Consider the following 19,515-nt stretch of genomic DNA (forward strand, 5'->3'; position numbering starts at 1 on the left):
AGTGAGGGTGGGGCCCCTAGTGCCCACCCACCTCCCCCAGGCCTGGCTCGAGCCCGTGAGGCCACGACCAAGCCCCCAGGGCCTGATGGCCAAGACCAGGTGAGGCACTGGCGCGCACCTGCCCTTGGGGGCGGGTACGGGGGCCCCAGGGGCACAGCCCGGAGCACGGGAGTACTTGGCCGCATTGCTGTTAAAGTGACTTGACGCACAGAGTCCAAGGTCAGAGAGGCTGTGACAGCAGCTGCCTCTGACGCCCCGCCTGCTCCACGTCTCGACATTTTAGCTGTTTCCTCTGGATTCAGGTATCTGATCACTCAGAAATCTGACTGAATTGTCAAGGAGCTCTTTCCTAATCTATCCATTTTTAAATTATCTGCGGACTCCTTGCACCTGGAACCCTGGCCTGACTGGTTCCATCATGCTTGACCCACAGGAGGTGCTGGACGCACAGCAGAGGGACAACACACCCCGTGGTGACCTCATTTCTCCAGTGTCACATGGCCAGCAGCTGAGGGAGCTGCGCCGGGGTCCAGAGGTCCTGGCGGGCAGCCCCCACCCCCGTCCTGGCACCGGGCTCAGGACGGCGCCCAGGTCCCTCTGGTGGTCCCAGCAACAGATCCCGTCTTGGGTGCCCTGGACCCCCTTCCTCTCTGTCCCACCTCAGTCTCCAAACTCAAACCCAGTTCCGGCAGGAGGAGAAAGGCAGGAGCGGCAGGAGGAACAGCACTAACCTGCCAGCAGCCGGGCTGGATGAAGGTACCATCCACTCTGCCCTCCAGAGCAGGCTCTGCTTCAGAAAGGAGCCCAGCACGGGCCCGGCACTGCAGTTACCAAAGCTCTGAAGGTCCCGCCTGCGGAACCCTAAGTAGCCACGTGCAGGGAAGACGCCCTAGTGCAGTTTCAACCATGGGAAGCCCGGCTGGTGGGACACAGGCGCCTCCAGGTGGAGGGTGGGGGCGCAGCCTCACTGGCCCCGTCACCTGTCAGCACACGGTCACACAGGGGCTGCTGTGGCACCTGCCCTCACTCAAGAGAGAAGAACCCTCTTCCTTCTTCCACAGACGCACAGACAACCTCATCCGGTCCCACACGAGGCCTGCTTTGTTCCTGCCTCTGCTTCCCCAGCTTTCTTACCCAAAGGAGTCGCGGCAGGAGCTAACACATGTGTGAAAATTGTGGGATTTAGGAAAATTGTTAAGCCTGGAAAGTGTGACAGAAATTCTAGGGCAGCATCTTCTTCTAAGTAACGCTTACATTTGGTGGGGGGAAAATCACCATTCTCTGGCTAACTGACCCTCTTTGGTGACATCGCAAAGTCAGATGGTCCTGGGACTAATTTTATTACCTCTGAATGACCCCTTTACAACAACAGAAACGACCGCCAGGCCTAGTTCTCCACAGCCTTCAGATGTGGCCCCTCTCCTGGGAGGGGAGCCATGAAAGTGCTTCTGAGGAGCAAGTGCACGGCCACCAACGGGATGCAGGGGGGCTGACCGCTCCCCGGACGGCACTGAGATGGAGGGTGTTTCCCAGGCCCCTCCTTGGCCCGAGGAGGCTGGACGAGGGGATTTTAGCATTTGGGTTGCCTTCTACCCTCAGGACAGCCGGCACCTGGTGGCAGAATTCAGGACCCAAACCCTCTGGGATCAGATCGAAACCAAAGCCATGGTGACCAGAGGGTCGGGTCGGCGGGGACCAAGGTTCAAAGGAATCAATGGCCCGAGTGCTGCGGCCTGTGTCCCCGTGTCCCTGGTCCCATGTCCCTGAATGTAGGCTGCGCGTCTGGGTCACCGCCCTGGGCTGCTCTGAGCAGAGCCTGACCTCGCCTCCCGCCACCTCCTGGAGGTCCTTCCCTACCTCCTTCCTTTCTGACGCTCCCCGGCCTGTCACCCACCTTCCACCAACCTCCCCCGGCTCTACGGGCAGATGACCTGAGCCCCATGTGGACAACCAGCTGGACCTGGTCCACAGCGGGCACATCAGCCCCGTCAGCCCCCCGCCAGCCCCTCCCTCAGGGCCCCCTGTCCTCCCGTCCTGCCTTGTCTTCACCCCACACTCTGACCCCCTCTGAGTCCTGCTGGGCCCCCTGAGGGCCCTCAAGTCCGGCCCCTCGTCCTCTCCCGCCGCCTCGCCCGCAGTCCACCCTGGACGTCTGCCACGCTGGCCCCACGGCCGCCGGAACAGGCTGAGCTCCCGACATGGGTGCCTACAGAGTCTGGGTTCAGCCACACCGCCGCGCTCCACGGGCGGCCTCGAGGGTCCAGGGCTCCACGCACTTTCCAGGCTTTCTGGCAGCTGTAATCTTACCTGTGACCCTCAGAAATCACCCGGCTGTCACCGCTCTCAGGCGCTTAGAACCAGACGGCACCACACAGAGTTGGGGTGGAGGCGCGGGGAAGCAGTCCCTTCCTCCCGCGACTCGGGGTGTAACCGGGAAGCCGGCGCGGGGCTGTGGGGCCTCGGGGGCCACGACTGGGCGTCACAAGTGGGCACTGCACGTGCCACTCACAGGTTCAAGCCATTGCCGTATGGTGACGCGCACATGAACACTGAAAACTACGAAGTGACTATTTGGGGAGATACAACTGGGCATCCGGAGAGCCCCAGAGGCCCCACCAGACACGCTGGTGCTGACGGGAATCAGCGTGACCAGTGGACGAGGCGACATCCGGTCAAGGGTGTCCCTTTGCCTCTCTGGGCAGGAAGAAACTGAACTGGGGAAAAGTCCCACCCGCAGCAACAGCAACCAGAGAAACCCAGGCAAGGTGGGCTGTCTGCGAAGAAAACACAGAGCTTTGCTGAAACACTTGAAGCGAGTCCTTCAAAAATGGAAAAATTAATTACACTGCTGGACTGGAGGACTCAGTGGTGAAAAGCCACTCATTACAGAGAGCATATAATTTAATACGTTCGTGATGAGAATCCTGATCCGGGGAGTCTCGATAAGCTGGTTCTGAGAGATCCTCGGGGTTCAGGTCTTAGAAGAATAAATATGTAGGAACAGGCAAGAAATTGAGGGGAAGAATGAACAACTCGCTCTGCAGATATTAAAACACATCGTCAAATACCGAGGTGGCATCATGCCGGCGCGAGAACCAGCATCTGCATCGGTGGAATAAATAGATTGTCCAGAAACAGAGCTGATCACACCAGGGAGTTTAGTGATAACGGTGGCATTTCACACCCATGGGTAATGAAGGAATGATCCAATAAACACAACTGGGAAAACGAAGTATCCTTTTGTAAGACAATAAAGTGAGATTCCTATCACATTCCACGTGAAAAATTAGATGGCTCAAAATCTAAATGTAAAAAACAGTGAACCACAAAGCAATTAAAAAGAAGAGTGAAATACCTACCTTGGGGCTAGACTGTCACAAAACCTAAGCTATTCTTACAAATCCGTAAGTCTTAAAAGAGTTCTATTTCCAACGTGCAAATGGCTTCTACAAATCAGCAAAGAAAACAATAAAAGAAAAATGAGCATCGATTATGATCGAGTAAATGGTAGAAGACATGAAGGGGAAATCAGTGCGTGAAACGATGCTGAACTTTGTAATAATTACAAAATAAACACTAAACAATATTTTGCCCACCGCACTGGCAAAAGTTAAGAAGCTTGATAATATCTTTTTTCCCCGTATACTTCTATTATGTGTATAAATTGGTAAAGCCCTTTTGGAGGGTAATTTGGCAATAAAAATGCACATACTCCATGAGCAAAAAAATCCCATTTCTTGTAATCTAATTTACAAAACTTATAGCACAAATGCCTATATTTGTACAAGAAGAGCAACTCCAGCATTGCCTGCAACGGCAAATAAACAAATAGGAAACGAGCCATCACTGAGGGTATTTCAACGTTTCGTTCTTAAAAAGGAGATGTGTCTCTAGGTCCTCATGGGAAAGACCCATACGTGACTGCTTGTTGGTAAGTCTTTAAGCGAATCGTGGAACAATAGCCAACGCCCAATCTCACTTCTGAAAACAAAACAACAAAATCTAACAAGAAACAGTGACCCAAACCCATGTATCTGAGCACTGTATGCATGGAGGGAACCCAGACACACATCCCAGTGTATGCTTCTGGGGGCTGCAGTGGGCAGGGGTCACGGGGTGGGACCCTCAGAGCCTCACGCGCTCCGTGGAGTCTGACCGTGAGGGAGGGTGAAAGGCTCATCTTCTCCTTCTGTTTGTTTTTGATAGTTTTTGAGCCACAGAGAAGCCGGAAAGGACAAGTGCTCGGCTGGCTCAGGTAAACGAGTGGTGTGAGCGGTGTGGATGCAGGTCCCGCCCTGGGGAGGCGGCCGTGTGTGCAGAGACACTGCCTGCCTTCGCGGAACAGCGGAGGTGGCACTGAGTGTGGCTTCAAGGCCAGGACGCGCGTGGACGCCGTAGCCTGGGGGGCGCTGGCCCCAAGGGCGCGTCGGGCTGGGCGCGGGGCAGGCGGCCCCTCCCTCGGGTCCCAGGCGTCTGCCTGCTGGGCTCAGGGGCCGAGATTCCGCGAACGCTTTCTCCTGCTCCCTCCAAACCTGAGTTTCACCCTGAGCCCAGCTCACGGGGACAAGAAGAGCTAGAGCCACCCCTCGGGCTTTCTTTATTTTCAGATAAACAGCCTTTCCACCAAGACCTTCTTGGCTTTTAAGTGAATTTGGCAACGAAAAGAGTATTAGCTGTAACCTTGCTCAGAACTTCAACAATTCTTGGTTTTGCTGGAAACCCAGATTATTATTCTAGGAGCTTTCTGTTGCAGATCACCTTTCTCGGAGACCTGACCTTTGAAACAGGCCTCACACCCAAGCGTGCCCTCACCTGCTGCCCGCCTGCCCACACTTCCCTTGTTCCACGTCCCACAGTCAAAGTGGGTGAGGGCACCCCCCCCGCCCCGGGTGCCCTCCCCGTCCGGGGCTCCTGCAGGCTACCGGCTCTGCACCGTGGCCTCACCTCCCACCCGCCCCCGGGGAAGGCAGCCGAGCTCGGCCCACATTCTCTGCTTTCCTGAGGCTCAGAGCGGAGCCCACGCACCGATGGAGAGGCTCAGAGGTACCGCAGGGTAGGGCGGGACTGAGTCGCCATCCCAGGCCAGCCCCTGGCCAGGGCCTTAACCTCCCCCTACAGAGGCGCTCCCTCTCCTGGGCTGTCTGTGGGGGGGAGAGGAGAGGGGGCTGCGTGTGAACCAGGAACAGACCACGTGCCCGTGCCAGGCCAGGTCTGAACTTCAGCACAGCGGGGGATCCTGGGGGCTGGAGAAGGGGTCCGGCCAGGGCACGGCTCCCCGAGCAGCCAGGGCGGCTGTGAGATCCCTGTGCTCCCCCAAGCCCACCAGGAGGACCTGGGGAATGCCAGGTGCTCACAGAGCAGCCCTGAAGTGACTGAATGAAGCTGCCCCTCGGCCTGCCAAGCCTGCCGGAGCCCCCCCTGCTCCCGCATCCGGATGTGGGGCCCTGGGAGGCGTGACTTCCCACGGGAGAGCAGCGGGGCAGGAGCCTGTGCTTTTCAATGACCGCAGGAGCTGGGGCGCTTCTTACCCGTGGGCTTTACGTTTTAAAGCATTGCTGGTGATTTAACACAAGAAATCAATGAACACTCCGTTTTAACCACAGAGGATCAATTTCTCTGTCATGCTCACGCGGCCACTGATGCAGTTTTAAAACCCATCACTTCTTTCTAAAGCAGAGCCAGGGACTTCGGTTTGGGATTAATCAACAGTGATGAGCTTAAATAAATGAGATGAATTTTCTATATATCTTGTAGGGTGAGTTTTGTTTCAAATTAATGGAAGCCCTTTGTGCCGTGCTGGGTGGAGGTGGGGTGTGCCTGTGAGCTGCTCTCTGGGGCCTTGGGGACAGCGCCCAGCTGCACGTCTGCAGTTACATTTGCACAGCCAAGCACTGTGTTTACTGAAAGTGAATGTCATATATTAATAAAAACTGCAAGGTTTTCTGGAGAAGTTTAACTGGTACTTTATGTGAGACTGCAGACCTCAGTCTCCAGCTCAGAGATGACGGTGGTGGTGTTTCCATTTGGGGGCTCCCCGGGCTCCCCTTTTGTGCTAGCGCTGCAGGTACGTGTGTTTCTGCGGGTAGAATTTCACCCTTGAGCCGTTCACGCGTGTGAAAATCCCAGCATCACAGAAATTCGGGGCAGGCAGGGCTCCGAGGGTCCTACATGTGACACGTCCGTTTCGGTTTCTCTTGGGGAGGTGATGGGAGGGGCACGCGTAGTTGGATCCGCGTGAGATTCCATCAAGCCCCCCTGAGCTAGGAGAAGCAAGAGACCGCTGTCCTGCTCAGAGACCGAGCCGTGGCTTCCGGGGGGTCGCACGTGCTGTCAGCAGCCCCAGCCTCGAGGACACACCGTCACTGCGGGGTCGCTGGGCACTGGCGTCTGAGCCCAGGAGCACGTCCATGGCCGCGTCTTGGCCGGCAGGCCTCCCACCGTCCCGCGGAGGCCACGCACTCGCCGCCCCCGCAAGGTGGCCTTTGCGCGGATGCCCAGCCTGAACCCACCAGGGTGTCTGAGAACGCACGTGACCACAGACGCTGTCCTCATCCCCCGCCCCGCGCCGGGCTGCTTGGCCTCTGTTGGCTTGTTTCTTTCTCTTTCTTTCTCTCTGTGAATTTGCTTGTCGTTTATTCTAGAGCCTTTAAGACCGCCCACCGTGGGCCAGGAGCATCGCGAGGGGCGCAGAGAGATGAATGTGGCCCCTTCCCGCGTCCACCCGGGCTGGTGGTGGAGGGCAGTGCTTGGGAACGGCTTGGTCTCCGAAGGCCCCTTGGAGGCCGCGGGTCGATGTCGGAGGCGGACAGGCCTGGGCTCCAGCCCTGCGTCAGCGCTTCCAGCCGCTCAATCCTCAGAAATGCACCCAATCTCTCGGGGCCTCGGCGTCCTCACCTGTGCCTGACGGAACCTATCTGGCAGCACGGCGTGGAGGAGAAAGGGCACCCCTGTGCAGCCCGGGCCACGGTGCGTGCGGGGGGTCCGCCCCCTCCTCCCCCTCCTTCCAGCCGGGGCGGAAGCGGGGCCCCTCCCACTGGAGGTGGGGACGCTCATCTGCCTCTCCTGGCTCCACGGCCACCGCCTTGCTGCCTGGCAACCAGGCCCAAGGTCAAGGCTCTGGCAGTTTCTGAGCCGCCCGGGTGCCCCGACATCCTCCAGGCCCGTGGCGCCCACAACTAGCGGGACAGAGCCAGGCGGGGGGGGCCTCACACGCAGCTCCCACGTCTTCGGGGCCCGCAGGTGTCTGCGGCACAGTCTGCGGGGAGGGCGCTGTCGGGCGGCGTCTCGGGGCTTCTCTGGGCTTCCTGGCCCCGGGTCCCATGACCAAGGGAGTTCGCACCTCCCTGCTCTAGAGCCCCTCCCCTCCTGCCCCAGCTCCACCCCGGGGTCCCTGCCACGCCCCCGGGGCCAGCTGCTCGAGCTGCCTGTGGGCGCTGGGGCACCAGGGGCACGGATTACACGCCTGCGGCGGCGGCGAGCTGTCTCCCCCGAGAAGCCGTCGTGTCGTTTGTGCTCTTTGAAGCCGCGCTGCTTTGGGGTGAGTGTGGTGACAGGAGCCCCTCCCGGCCCCGTGAGTGGCGGGGCCGCTAGCCTCAGGACTGTCGCTCAGCTCCGCGCCTGCCCCGCTCACGTGTTGGGATCTCACCTCTTCACTGCTGATGTGAGCACACAGGAAACCAGGACAGGAGTCGGCGCCTGGCGCATTTTGTGGATTTTTTATCACGTTAGTTACTCCAAGGTAGCCCAAGGAGCATGAAAAGCGCCCGAAAGAGGAAGGGGTCTGCTGTGGGCTGCGGGGCGCCCTCGCCAGCAGGGCGGCGGCGCCTTTCTCCTCAGGCACCCTTCCCAGCCGAAACCTCTCTGAAATAACACAAGCAGAATCACGAAGCACTTGACAACCCTGCCTGTCGTCCTGCAAAGGCTCAGCCCCACCGTCTCCCTAGAAAGGTTTCCAGGCCCGAGACACCAGTGTGTCCGTGACTGAGGTGGTGAGACACACCTGGCCACACCTGGCCGCCTGGACCCCAGAGCCAGGGAGGGGCTGGGCTCTGTCTAAACTTCCCAGGTAGCCGCACCGGAGCCGAGCTTGGAAGCAGTGTTCCCCTCTCACTTCCTCCCCAGCTGCTCTCGGCGGACCACAGGCCACTCCTCCCGCATCCCCAGCACAGGGGCCCAGGTGGCAGGAGTTTCCAAAAGAAGTGTGGCGGCGTCCCTTGGGGGAGGGGTGTTCCCGCTGGTGCGGTGCGGTGGTTCACGTGACGACAGCTGCCCAGCTCCTCCGTGTCCCACCTGCTGCCCCAGCCCCTCGGCCTCGTGGGAGGGGCCGGCCCACGTGCAGACCCCTGCTGGGCGGTGCGAGGGGCCCACCGCCCGGCTCCCAACACGGGGCACAGGAAGCGGGGGCCGGGAGCACAGCTGCAGTGGGAAGCAGAGGCTCTGGAGGGCGTCCGCAGAGCCCTGGGAGAGCTCTTTCCAGGGGGACTGGGTGCCTCTCGGGTGCCACGGGTGACCGGACAGGAGGACGGGTTCCCGGGTCTGCGCTGACGCACAGCCGGCTTCCCTGGGTTCTCAGCAGGTACTCAGCCACCCGCCCGGGCGTCCCCCCTCCCCCCAGCCCCTCCCTGAGACGGCCGGTGCACAAGCGCCGGAGTGGCAGGCAGAGCCCGGTGGCCTCAGCCCCCGGGGAGCACCAGGCAGGCCTGTGATCCCTGGGCTGCGTTCTGAGTCCCCACCGCAGGGGGCTGGGGGGCCGGGGGCAGTGCGGCCCTCTCACTCTGTGCGGTGAGCTCAGAGCCACGGGAACTACACCCCCATCCCACTCTGGGCCCGAGGGGCTTCATCTGGGGGACAGGAGGGTGTCGCGACTCCCCAGGAGACTCACGGGTGAACTTCAGGGATTCCTGTGACTCCTAAGACTGTACGCAGGGTTTTGCTTGTGCATGTTCCTACGAGAGACCATAGCTTTCATCAAAGGGACCCACGGCTCTCCTTCCCCCAGATTAAGACTCAGAGCCTCTCCCTACAACGAACAATACTCTATCCAGCTCTCATTCAGATCTGACGAAATCAAAAGCTTTACAGACAAGCGAAAGCTAAGAGAACTCAGCAGCAGCAAACCAGCTTTGCGACAAACGCTAAAGGAACTTCTCTAGGCAAGAAACACAAGAGAAGCGAACAAAAGAGGAAGGGAAGAAAAAAGACCTACAAAAACAACCCAAAATGATTAAGAAAATGGCAATAGGAACATACATATGTATCGATGATTCCCTTAAATGTAAATGGATTAAATGCTCCAACCAAAAGACACAGACTGGCTGAATGGACATGAGAACAAGACCCGAACGTATGCTGTGTCTACAAGAGGCCCACTGCAGACCTAGGGACACGTACAGACTCACGGCCACTCAATGAACCAGTAAGTCAGCACTCACTCCGCACAGCCCAGGCTTTGCCGCCGGCAGTGACGCTGGTCTTCCTCAGAACAAGTCATTTGAGACCGATCGACGTCCTTCCTTAGGATGAGAAGGAGCTGCCCTGTCCTGCCGCTGCCACGCTCTCCTCCAGGACCTCCTGCCAAGGCTGGCCAGCACACACGCCGCCTGGCGGCCCGGGTGCCAAGCTCCCTGCTGGCCTCGCAGACACTGCCCAGCTCCACCGGCCCCCGAGCCTTAAGAGTTGGGGCTGAGTCCCAGAAGGTGAGCATCTGGGGACCCCTCGGGGGATGCTCGGTCCCGCACAGGCAACACCTTCCTGGTGGTGACCGGTCCAGGGCTAGGACTGCCAGCCCTCGCCCACTCACCAGGGTGAGCCCCCAGAGGCCTCGGGAAGCCCACTGGTGTAAGTGAGACCTGCTGGGCGAGGCTTCCGGGCCGAGGCACCACCCAGGGCAAAGGACAAAGGGCAAGAGGCTCCCAGCAGGGTCGTGGCTGCTGCCCTCACACCCCTGACACAGGGAGACGGGAACACAGCACTCGGGGAACCAAGCGGACAGCCTCTCTGACCTCCTGAGAAATCCTGTTTCGTCTAAGGAAGCATAGTGACGGCGGGTGACACGGCACGGGCACCGGAAGGGCTGGTGCCACCTGCAGTCTGCAGGGTGACCGAGGGCGGGTCAGCTGGGGGCCGAAGTGCATGCAGCCCCCAGTCCCCCAGCCCCCGTCCCTGCTGCAGACAAGTGGCCAGCACAGCGTGGGAACCAGTGAGCACACGTTCCAGCTGGGAAAGAAGGTCTCACCCAAGTTACGGGGAACGCCAAGTCCCATGGGTTCTCCCTCTGAATTCCGTAAACCTCCTCCTCAGACCCGGGACCGAACAGCAGTCTCAGGTTATCTTCTCTCCACAAGCACTGGTGAGGCATTCATGGCTTTTTTCTTTCCCACCGAACCTTCCTGACGGCGACAGACACGCCAAGCACGTCATTTTCCGATCTGCTGATGGCTCACCCAGTCTACGAGGTCTACGAGGACGACAGCCTTGCTTTGGGGCGTTTGGACCCCCAGTAGAACATCAACTAAGGCTTTTTTTGTTTTTTAACATCTTTATTGGAGTATAATTGCTTTACAGTGGTGTGTTAGTTTCTGCTTTATAACAAAGTGAATCAGTTATACGTATACATATGTCCCCATACCCCCTCCCTCTTGCGTGTCCCTCCCACCCTCCCTGTCCCACCCCTCTAGGTGATCACAAAACACCGAGCTGATCTCCCTGTGCTACGTGGCTGCTTCCCACTAGCTGTCTACCTTACGTGTGGTCGTGTGTATACACACGACCTATATATCGCGTATAGATAACGAAGGCATTTAACCCTCTGCCGCAGACAAGGCTGCTGCTTCTACAAGGGAAACCCAAAGGTTCAGGAACCGGCAGCTCTGGGCCTGTTGATGTGAAAAACCCTGAGGCTGTAAAGTACGACAGGCTCTTCTCTACTTGGTGTTCTCACAGGTGACCGGCCCAGTCAGGGGGCTGCAGGGGCTGCCAGAGCTCGGGCTCCACACGGCCACGTGTGAACGCCTGTAAATTATACCGCCAGCCTCTGAGATGGTCACCGTCGTTCCCATTTATTGCAGGGGAGACCGAGGTTGGAGGATGAACAGGTGAAGATGTGACGGCTGCTCCAGGGAGCGGCTGGACGGGCTCCGGGAGAAGCTCTCCCGCCTGTGCTGTGTCACCACGCGAGGACGCCCTCCCTTCACTGGCCGAGAGGCTGGCAGTGGCCGCAGCCCCGCCTGCTGGCCCCCGCTGAGGACGAGACCCACCTGTCCACCTGACCGAGCTTCTGAACCCCAGGCCGCCTGGCATGGCTGCACTTGGGCTGACACACGCGTGTGAGACTCCCAGGAGGCCCACGGGGTTGGATGTGCGAGGAGGACGGGAAAGGCCTGGGGTCCCGCTCGAGGCCTGACTCAGAGTCGCGAGGGCTCCTGGCTGCCCGACGGGACGGTCTCGGGGGGCACTTGGGTCTGCCCTTCCCTGGTCAGGAGCGTGGAGCCCGTGGCGGGAGGGGGACGACTGGCTGCAGCCTCATCAGAGCCGAGGGGAGGGCAGCCCGGTCTCGGGGTCCTCCGTTCTCTGCTGGGCAGTCGCTCGGCCCCATCCAACGTGCACCTGCTGTGTCCTCCCTACACTCCGTCCCTACGGTGGAAGCCCACTGATCTTTCGAAGTCATCATTTAAACATGTCCCTCTGCTAACTGACCACCTCCTGGCTCTCAACCTGTTGGGACAGAACCCGAAGCCCTCGGTGCTGGGCAAGCCTGGTGGCCTGCAGCCGCCTCCCGCGGACCGCCTGCCTTCCGGTCCCAGCTGTGCCCGGTCAGACCCGCCGTGGTCTCGGTGCTGCCCATCCTTGCTCTTCTCTGGGGGCCGGGCTGCTGCTTCTCGTCACCTGGTCGGGGGCTCCCGCTGCAGGCAGCCTCTGTCTCATCACTGTTCTGTTTTCTTTGAATAGCTCGTTATCTGAAATAACCTCACCCGTCTGCTCGTTTAGAATGTGAGTTACATGGCCAGGTAGGCTCACCTGATGTGTCGCCACCTGCCCCCCCCACCCCGAAGGCATCTGGCATCCGGCAGCGCTGTCCCTGCGGGGTTGCCCGGTGTAGACGCTCTGCGAAACAGGCTGCGTTCCCTGCTTTCCCTGGTTCATTTTAAATTTAATCAATACTTTGTTAAAGAGAGGACTTAAAAAAACCTTTAAAATATGAACATCCAATTCACATTTTACCCTCACGGTGGTGTTACAGTGCGATCTGTGCGTCTCATGTGATTATGCGGTGCAGGTAGAAGTGACTCCAAACCGGAAAGTGAACAAAGTTCAGTTTTGTTTTGTTTTTTCAAAGCACTTTGCTTTTTTTTTTTTTATCCTTGTGAGAGAGAACATTTTAACATCAAGTGGGTATGTGACTTGTGCGGAATTTCCCAGAAACCAGAGAGAGAAAAACCAGTGCTCAATTCTGCATTTTGAACCAGTAATTAACATTTGATGTCCCGGTCTTCATTCACGAGATGTCTTAGAGATATCAGATGGCCCCCTCTGGGGACATGCGAGAGAGTTATCTCGGGGTGTTCAGGAAAGGGCGTCACCACCCGAGGACCTGGCTGTTCTGGCATTACTGCATTCAGTCGTCACCTGTGGATTGCTTTCCTTCACATCCTTCAACAGCTTCCGGATTTCCACGGTAGACGTGTCTATCTTCAACCCGAGTGTCTTTAGGGGGCCATTCTTCTGTGTTAAAGCCTCCAGGAGCACCACTACTCCACTCTGCCCCAAGATGTCCTGGCCCAGGTCCAGAGCTTCCGGGCTCTGCTTGCTAATAAGAGCAGAGGCGAGATCCTGGCAACTGAAAGGGGTGATGGAGCAGCCCCAGAGCCCTACGAACTTCAGGCTACAATCTGGTTTCTTCAAAGCTTCAGAGAGAAAACACAATCCAGTGGCTGTGGGGTTGAAACCCAGGTCCGAGTTTGTTAGGCTGGAGTCTCCCTGGAGAAGCTTTGAGATGTATTTGCAGCCATGTCTGTTTATGTTGCAGTGACACAACACCAAGGTCTGTAGTTGACATTCGGGGTACAAAACGTCCCCTCACACAGAATTTTCACCCCGCCAACGCCAAGGTTGTTTTTGGCCAAGCACAGGTGGGTCAGCCTCTAGTTGACAATCAAAGCAGAAGACAGCTCCTCACAACAGGCTTCTGTAAGGTGACAGTTTTCCAATGACAATTTCTGCAGGAAACACACTGGGTGTCTCAGCAACACAGCAAGTGAACACAGCAACTTGACCCCCTCATCCGGAAACTCACTGGCTGTGAGATCCAGGCATTTCAGGGACTGGTTGATTTCCAGGGCCGAGGGCCGAGGAGAAATCAGCCCACTGCTGAGTGGTGTCAGAACAAGATCCCAACCTCAGATACTCAAGTGTCATCGATTCCGCCGGGTGCCCCTCCCACATCAGTCTCCCAGCTTCTCCATCGTCCGGAGCAACGACAGTGAATCAGAATAAACACCACCGCTTAGTGAGCACTGTTTCCTCCTTTCCAGAGAGGACCATGGCGATTCATTCACTGGGCTCTTTCTGTCGTGAACGCGTCGTGGGAGTGACTCATTAATCCTCTGGAGAGAGATGCCAGGCTGCCCTGGGGGAGGAGCCGCATAGATTTTTTTAAATGTCAAACTCCACATGCAAACAGCGCAAATCGCCATTTCTGCCCCACTGGGCTGAGAAATCTGTGGGTGACAGGGTGTCGTAAGGAACACAGGTTTTCAGCCTGCTCGAAAGCCAACGTTCTCTTGGAAGAAGGGAGGAGTGCATGCTTTAAAGGCGCACAAACGATTATTGACTCTGGGGACACTTGATGGACGTGGTATTATCATTGCCAAATGCTATTTGAGAAGGGTTCACAGGAGGAGAAGTGGCGGTTGACGCCGTCATGCAAGGCGGGTGTCACTGTGTCGCCTGGGACAGAAAGGGCCCCAGCGGCTCAGGTAAAGGGCACGGAAGGTGCACGGATTCCCTCCAAAGCAAACCGGCCTTACTGGAAACTTGCACGCTTTTATCACTGTTGTATAGTTATTCTCACCTAGTTTTGGAGGCCAGACGTCTCAGATGGCTTTGCTGCAGAAACTGCGGGGCTGGTTTCCCTCTCCCAGCTTCCGGGACTGCCTTCAGGGTTCCCTCGCCCCCCCTCAAAGCCAGCGCCTGGCTCCCCTCCGACTCCGCCCCCTCCCGGCGGCCTCTCCCATGTGCCGTGAGGACACGTAACCCGGGATCTGTCTGCTTAGCACATGTTAAGTGCCATTAACCGCAGGTTCAGGGTCGCACAGCAGGTCTCTGGAACTCGTCCGTCTTCATGATTGAGACTTTATGCCGCTGACTACTAACTCCCGTGTCCTCCCCTCGCCCCCGGCCACCACCGTGCCACCCTCTGCTTCTGTGAGTTTGACTGTTTCGGATACTTCACAGAAATGCAATCAGGCGTATCTGTCCTGTGGCTGGCTTATTTCCCTCAGCATCACACCCTCCAGGTCCAGCCACGTTGGCACCTGTTGCAGGGCTGCCTCCTTTGGGGGCTGAATCACAGTCTGCTGCGTGGGAACACCACGTTCTCTTTATTTGTTCACCTGTTGATGTTTCTATATTTTAGCTTTTGAGAATAATGCTGCAGTGGGCACGGGGGTGCAGATATCTCTTCAAGATCCTGATTCCAATTCCAAGCCTAAGTGGAACTGCTGGATTTTACGGCAGTTCTATTTTTCGTTTTTTTAGGAACATACACGTTTTGCAATATTTTGTACCATTCTGCATTCCCACCGAGAGTGCACAAGACTTCCAATTTCTCCATATTCTCGCCAACACTTGTTATCTCTTTTCATTTGGATAATAGCCATCCTAACAGGTACGAGGTGGTATCTCATTGTGGTTTTAATTTGCATTTCCCTGATAATTAGTAATGTTAGGCATCTTTTCACATACCTGTTGGCCATTTCTATGTTTTCTTTGGAGAAGTATCTATTCAAGTGCTTTGCTCATTTAAAAATCAGATTATTATGATTATTATTTTGCTATTGAGTTGTAGGAGTTCCTTATATATTTTGGATACTAACCCCTTATCAGATGTGTGATAACATTTTCTCCCATTCAGCAGGTTGCCTTTTCACTCTGTTGATTGTTTGCTGTGCAGAAGCGTCTTAGTTTGACGTAATCCCACTTGTCTATTTTTGCTTTTGTTAGTTGAGCTTTTGGTGTCATATCCAGGACATCACTGTCAAGCCAAATGTCATGCAGCTCTCCTCTGTTTTATTCTAGGAGTTGTACAGTTTTATGTCTTACATTTAAACCTTCAACCCATTCTGAGTTGATTTTTGTGTATGGTAAAAGATAGGGGTCCAGTTTCATTCTTTTCCACGTGGATATCCAGTTTACCTAACAACATTTATCGAAGAGACTGTCTTTTCCCCATTGGCGCCCTTGTAGAATGTGAGTCAACCATATACATGTGGGTTTATTTCCAGGCTCTCTATTCTGTTCCATTGACCTGTGGGTCTGTTCTTATGCCAGTGTCACACTGTTTAAATTACCAGAGCTTTGTAATGTATTCTGAGATCAGAAGCTGTTGCAGGATCTTTAATTGCATTCTGGGCAGGTTTTTCATGAGAGCAAAACATGCCAACTGTTTCTTTTGGTGTAATTTCTTCATTGCCAACTCACATTTTCCTTCGACGGTGAAATAAACATCTTCTAAAAGCCCCTCGAGAGGAGCTGTTGAAATCATTTGGTATAAATTGGTGCAAGAGTGGGTAATGTTGATGTATCCTTAACCTACCGAAAGTTGAAATAAAAGACCTCATTATGGGAAATTTGGAAATTGCAGTCTGGGATTCCCTAAGAAGCAGGCTCAAGCCCTTGGTCTCCAAATAGCCCACAGATCCTCGTCAAGTACACACCAGCCCACTAGAAGAGGCTGCAGTGTCATAGCTTGGTAGTGGCCAGCGACAAAGGTCAGAAAAGATGAACTTCCCAGGTCATGAAACAACTTGATACTTGTTGGGAATTGCTCCCAGAGGGAACTTTATGTTCCCAACTAAACAGCTCATGATGAGATCATGACACGTGTAGGTGTGTACACACACACACACACACCCTTCTCCCTCCTGCCCTTCTGACCCTACCAGGTGGCCGGTAGAGACCAACAGCCATCATTCGCTCAGAACTTGAAGACCTGACTCCTTTGCAGTCGTGGTTTTTCCTGAGAGCTCTGATGTCACCCCCTCCCCCGTCCCACCTGCAGCCCCAGGTCGGGGCCTCATCCAGGTGAGGGTTTGTTTTCTCCCCACTGTTGTTATTGTGATTCATGCTCTCTGTCCTCATCCTGGCTTCCGCTGTCCTGGCTGTCAGAGTGACCAGAGGGTCCTGTTGGCCGAATCATCACAGGGTGGTGGGGGCATGTGAAGCGCTAACTACCAAGATCCCGTCCCTTCAGCTCTTGAAAACAACAGCAAAACCACAGGACGCAGCCGACAGCCGTGCCCATACGCTCAGACACGTTTTCCACGAATTCCAGAAAAATGCAAATTCCATTAAGAATTAAGGATCAGCTCTCCCTCTTTAATAATAATTATTAATTTCCCTTCCACACGCAGAAGGTCTCTTAAAGACCTTCTTGTTTTGTTAAGAAGTGAAGAAAAAAATAGACAGAATATCAACAATTCAAGGTTTAAAGAAAAGGAAAAGGACGTCAGCTTCTCAAGGATGAAAGATGGCTTATTCTCCAACATCCTACTTAAAAGTTCAAAGCACATTTTTCTTATAAATTAGGCGAGTGTAAAATTCAGGGAGATGGGAAAAGAAGAAATAAGATTTGAAAACATGCCAAGAATTTCAATGGGCAGCAGGGAGGAAAATCAGACGCACGGAACGTGCATCAGACGTGCAAAGCTTGGCATTTAAGGTGCAGTAGAATTGTCAGCTGGAAGGTCTCCTGGCCTCGTTCACCAGGGGAGGGGGGCAGGGCGCAACATGACTAATATTTAAGAGAGAAATCTTAATTAATTAGCTCAACGATGGAACTTTAGTAAAAGAAACATATTTTGCAAAGGTGGAACAGAAGTAATTAAACCGGGAGGGAAACAGCGATGGGTAGAGGCCTATAGCGTGATCCCACTGTGGGCGCCACACACAGAGGGCCCTGGAGGGCGGGGCTTTGTTCAAAAGGGCCAGGAGGGCCCAGATGCGCCTGGCGAGTTCTGACCTGTTCTGCCACCTGTGAGGACACCATAGGCTCCAGAACCCTGGGGACCCCAGGGCTCCCGGATGGTGCGGTCACGTCCAGCTGGGAGCCAAGGCCTCAGCGCACAGTCCAGGCCATGGCAGAGCCCACATGGTTTGTGCCGGTCGCTGTGGCTGTCCCAGGGCCCATGGAGGACCACCTGGCTCGCCACGCGGAGAGGAGCACACGCTGGAGAGCAGAAGGCGTGAAAAACGTGTACACACGGGTGTATGTTTATATGTATGTGTGTGTGTATATATGCACACGTGGATAAACGTGCGTGTACACACATGTACATATGTGCACGCATGCAGATGTGTACAAATGTACGTCTGCACATGTGTGCGCATGTATATGCACACGCGTGTATATGCGTGTATAAAGATGTATGTGTGCGCAGGTGTGCAAATGTATAGGTGTGTGTCCATGTGTATACTTGCATATATGTATACATGTGTGTATGTGTAGAAGTGTATATGTGTAGGTGTGCATGTATATCATCTATACACACGCACACACACACACACACACACACACACACACACACACACAGCTCAGATGAGCAAACTGAGGCCGAGAGCGGTTCCGTACCCTAACCCAAGCCCCTAAGTTAGGGAGGGCAGAGCTGGGGTCTGAGCCAGGCCTGTTTGGTCCCAGAGCTCATGGCCTTTGGAATAGTACACGGGCCCCCAAGTCTCCTCCCACTGGACGAATCCTGGGCCCGGAACGGCCACCCCTGGAAACACCTTTGTGGAACGAGCTTCTGACGAAGGGCAGCTCTTGCCTAGGAGGGGTCACATTTTAGACATTCAGCATCTAACCACCACTCGTACTTCCTGAAGTATGGAACGTCGGTTTTAGGTAGACTGTGGACAATTGTTTTCAAATATGTGCTTCTTTTAACATGTATGAGGAAAACATATTAGTGTATCAGAAACACGATTTCATGGACACTCCTGCTTAAGACGAGTACCAAGATTCTCAGACCTGAGCCAGTTTAAAGAGAAGACGCAGCAGAGGACCAGGTGCTTTATGATTCAGGGCAGGTGGGACGCCGTGTCTAAGCGAGCAGTGTGGGAACCAGGCGGGCCGGACTCGGGTCCAGATGGGCGGCTCCCCGTGGGACGAGGGGGGTTGACTTCAGAGGACCGTGTGGGTGGCACCGTGTCCCCCAGAACCTAGGCCGGCATCCTAACCCGGGTCCCTGTGAAGGACCTTGTGTGGAGAGGGGGTCTCTGCAGGGGAAGTTTGTTAGGGTGGGGCCATCACAGCAGGCCCTGATCCAAGAGGGCTGGTGTCCTTACGGGGAGGGACACACAGGGAGAAGGCCACGTGAGGCCGGAGCAGAGACTGGAGGGAGGCGGCCACCAGCCCCCGGCCGGCCACCCCGAGGCTGGGCGAGGCAGGAAGGAGGCTCCCTGGACCCTCTCGGCAGCGTGGCCCCCGACCCCGTGACCTCAGACTTGCGTGCCCCAGACCGCGAACTCGCGGTCCCCACGTGGGAGGCAGAGCCCGGGGTGGGGCTGGGGAGGCCGCTGGGAAAGCAGCTCGTGGGGCAGCAGGACAAGGGGGGCTGGAGGGGCCCGAGGGGCAGCAGGGCCAGAGGGGGACTCTGGCCACGTCGTGACCCTGCCTTCCCGCTCCTGCAGCCCCGTGATGGGAAGGCTCCCCGGGGGTGACGCGGAGAAACACTGCCGGTGGAGGGGTGGAGAGGCTCAGCCTCACGCCTTGTGACGTTTGCTGAGACGCAGCCTAGCAGCCTCACTGTTACCAGTGAGATCCAAGAGGGACGCTCTGAACAGTTCCCTGGTCGGCTGCCGACAGCCAGGTGCGGGACGGTTCTGGCGCAGACGCCCCCGGACGCCCCAGGGCGGCCGTCCACAGTACGGGACCCGCGGGCAGACCCTCGGGAGCCTGACGCCCGCGGGGCCCAGGGCTGCTCGGCTGCTACGTGGACCAGAGCGGCCTGTCCGGGGCTCGGGACCCTGGGGGACGTGGATTGGAGTCCCATCCTTGATCTGAGAAGTCGGAGTGGCTTTTGCAATCTGCCTCTAATACAACTATGTATGTTTTAGTATCAAATTAACTTTACCCCAAAGCTTCATGTATACAAATATCGAACCATTACATTTACACCTGAAACTGACATGACGTTCCACGTCAATTATACCTCAGTAAAAAGCAAATGTTTGTTACTTCCAGTTACTGTTGGCGCGGCATCGCGTACCCGGGCAGGTGCCTCGAGCTTGTCCTGAGAATTC

The 19,515-nt window shown here is 56.0% G+C and overlaps 1 protein-coding gene and 1 pseudogene across 2 annotated transcripts in view; both read right to left on the bottom strand.

The window, feature by feature from the left end:
• PTPRN2 (protein tyrosine phosphatase receptor type N2) overlaps nucleotides 1-19,515 on the bottom strand; it is a 690,682-nt gene that overhangs the window by 183,888 nt on the left and 487,279 nt on the right. The gene's annotated exons all lie outside the window — the stretch shown is intronic.
• On the bottom strand, nucleotides 12,491-13,413 carry LOC137229555 (NACHT, LRR and PYD domains-containing protein 2 pseudogene; annotated as a pseudogene).

Source organism: Pseudorca crassidens, chromosome 8 (genome assembly GCF_039906515.1).
Source record: "Pseudorca crassidens isolate mPseCra1 chromosome 8, mPseCra1.hap1, whole genome shotgun sequence".
NCBI classification, from domain to species: domain Eukaryota; kingdom Metazoa; phylum Chordata; class Mammalia; order Artiodactyla; family Delphinidae; genus Pseudorca; species Pseudorca crassidens.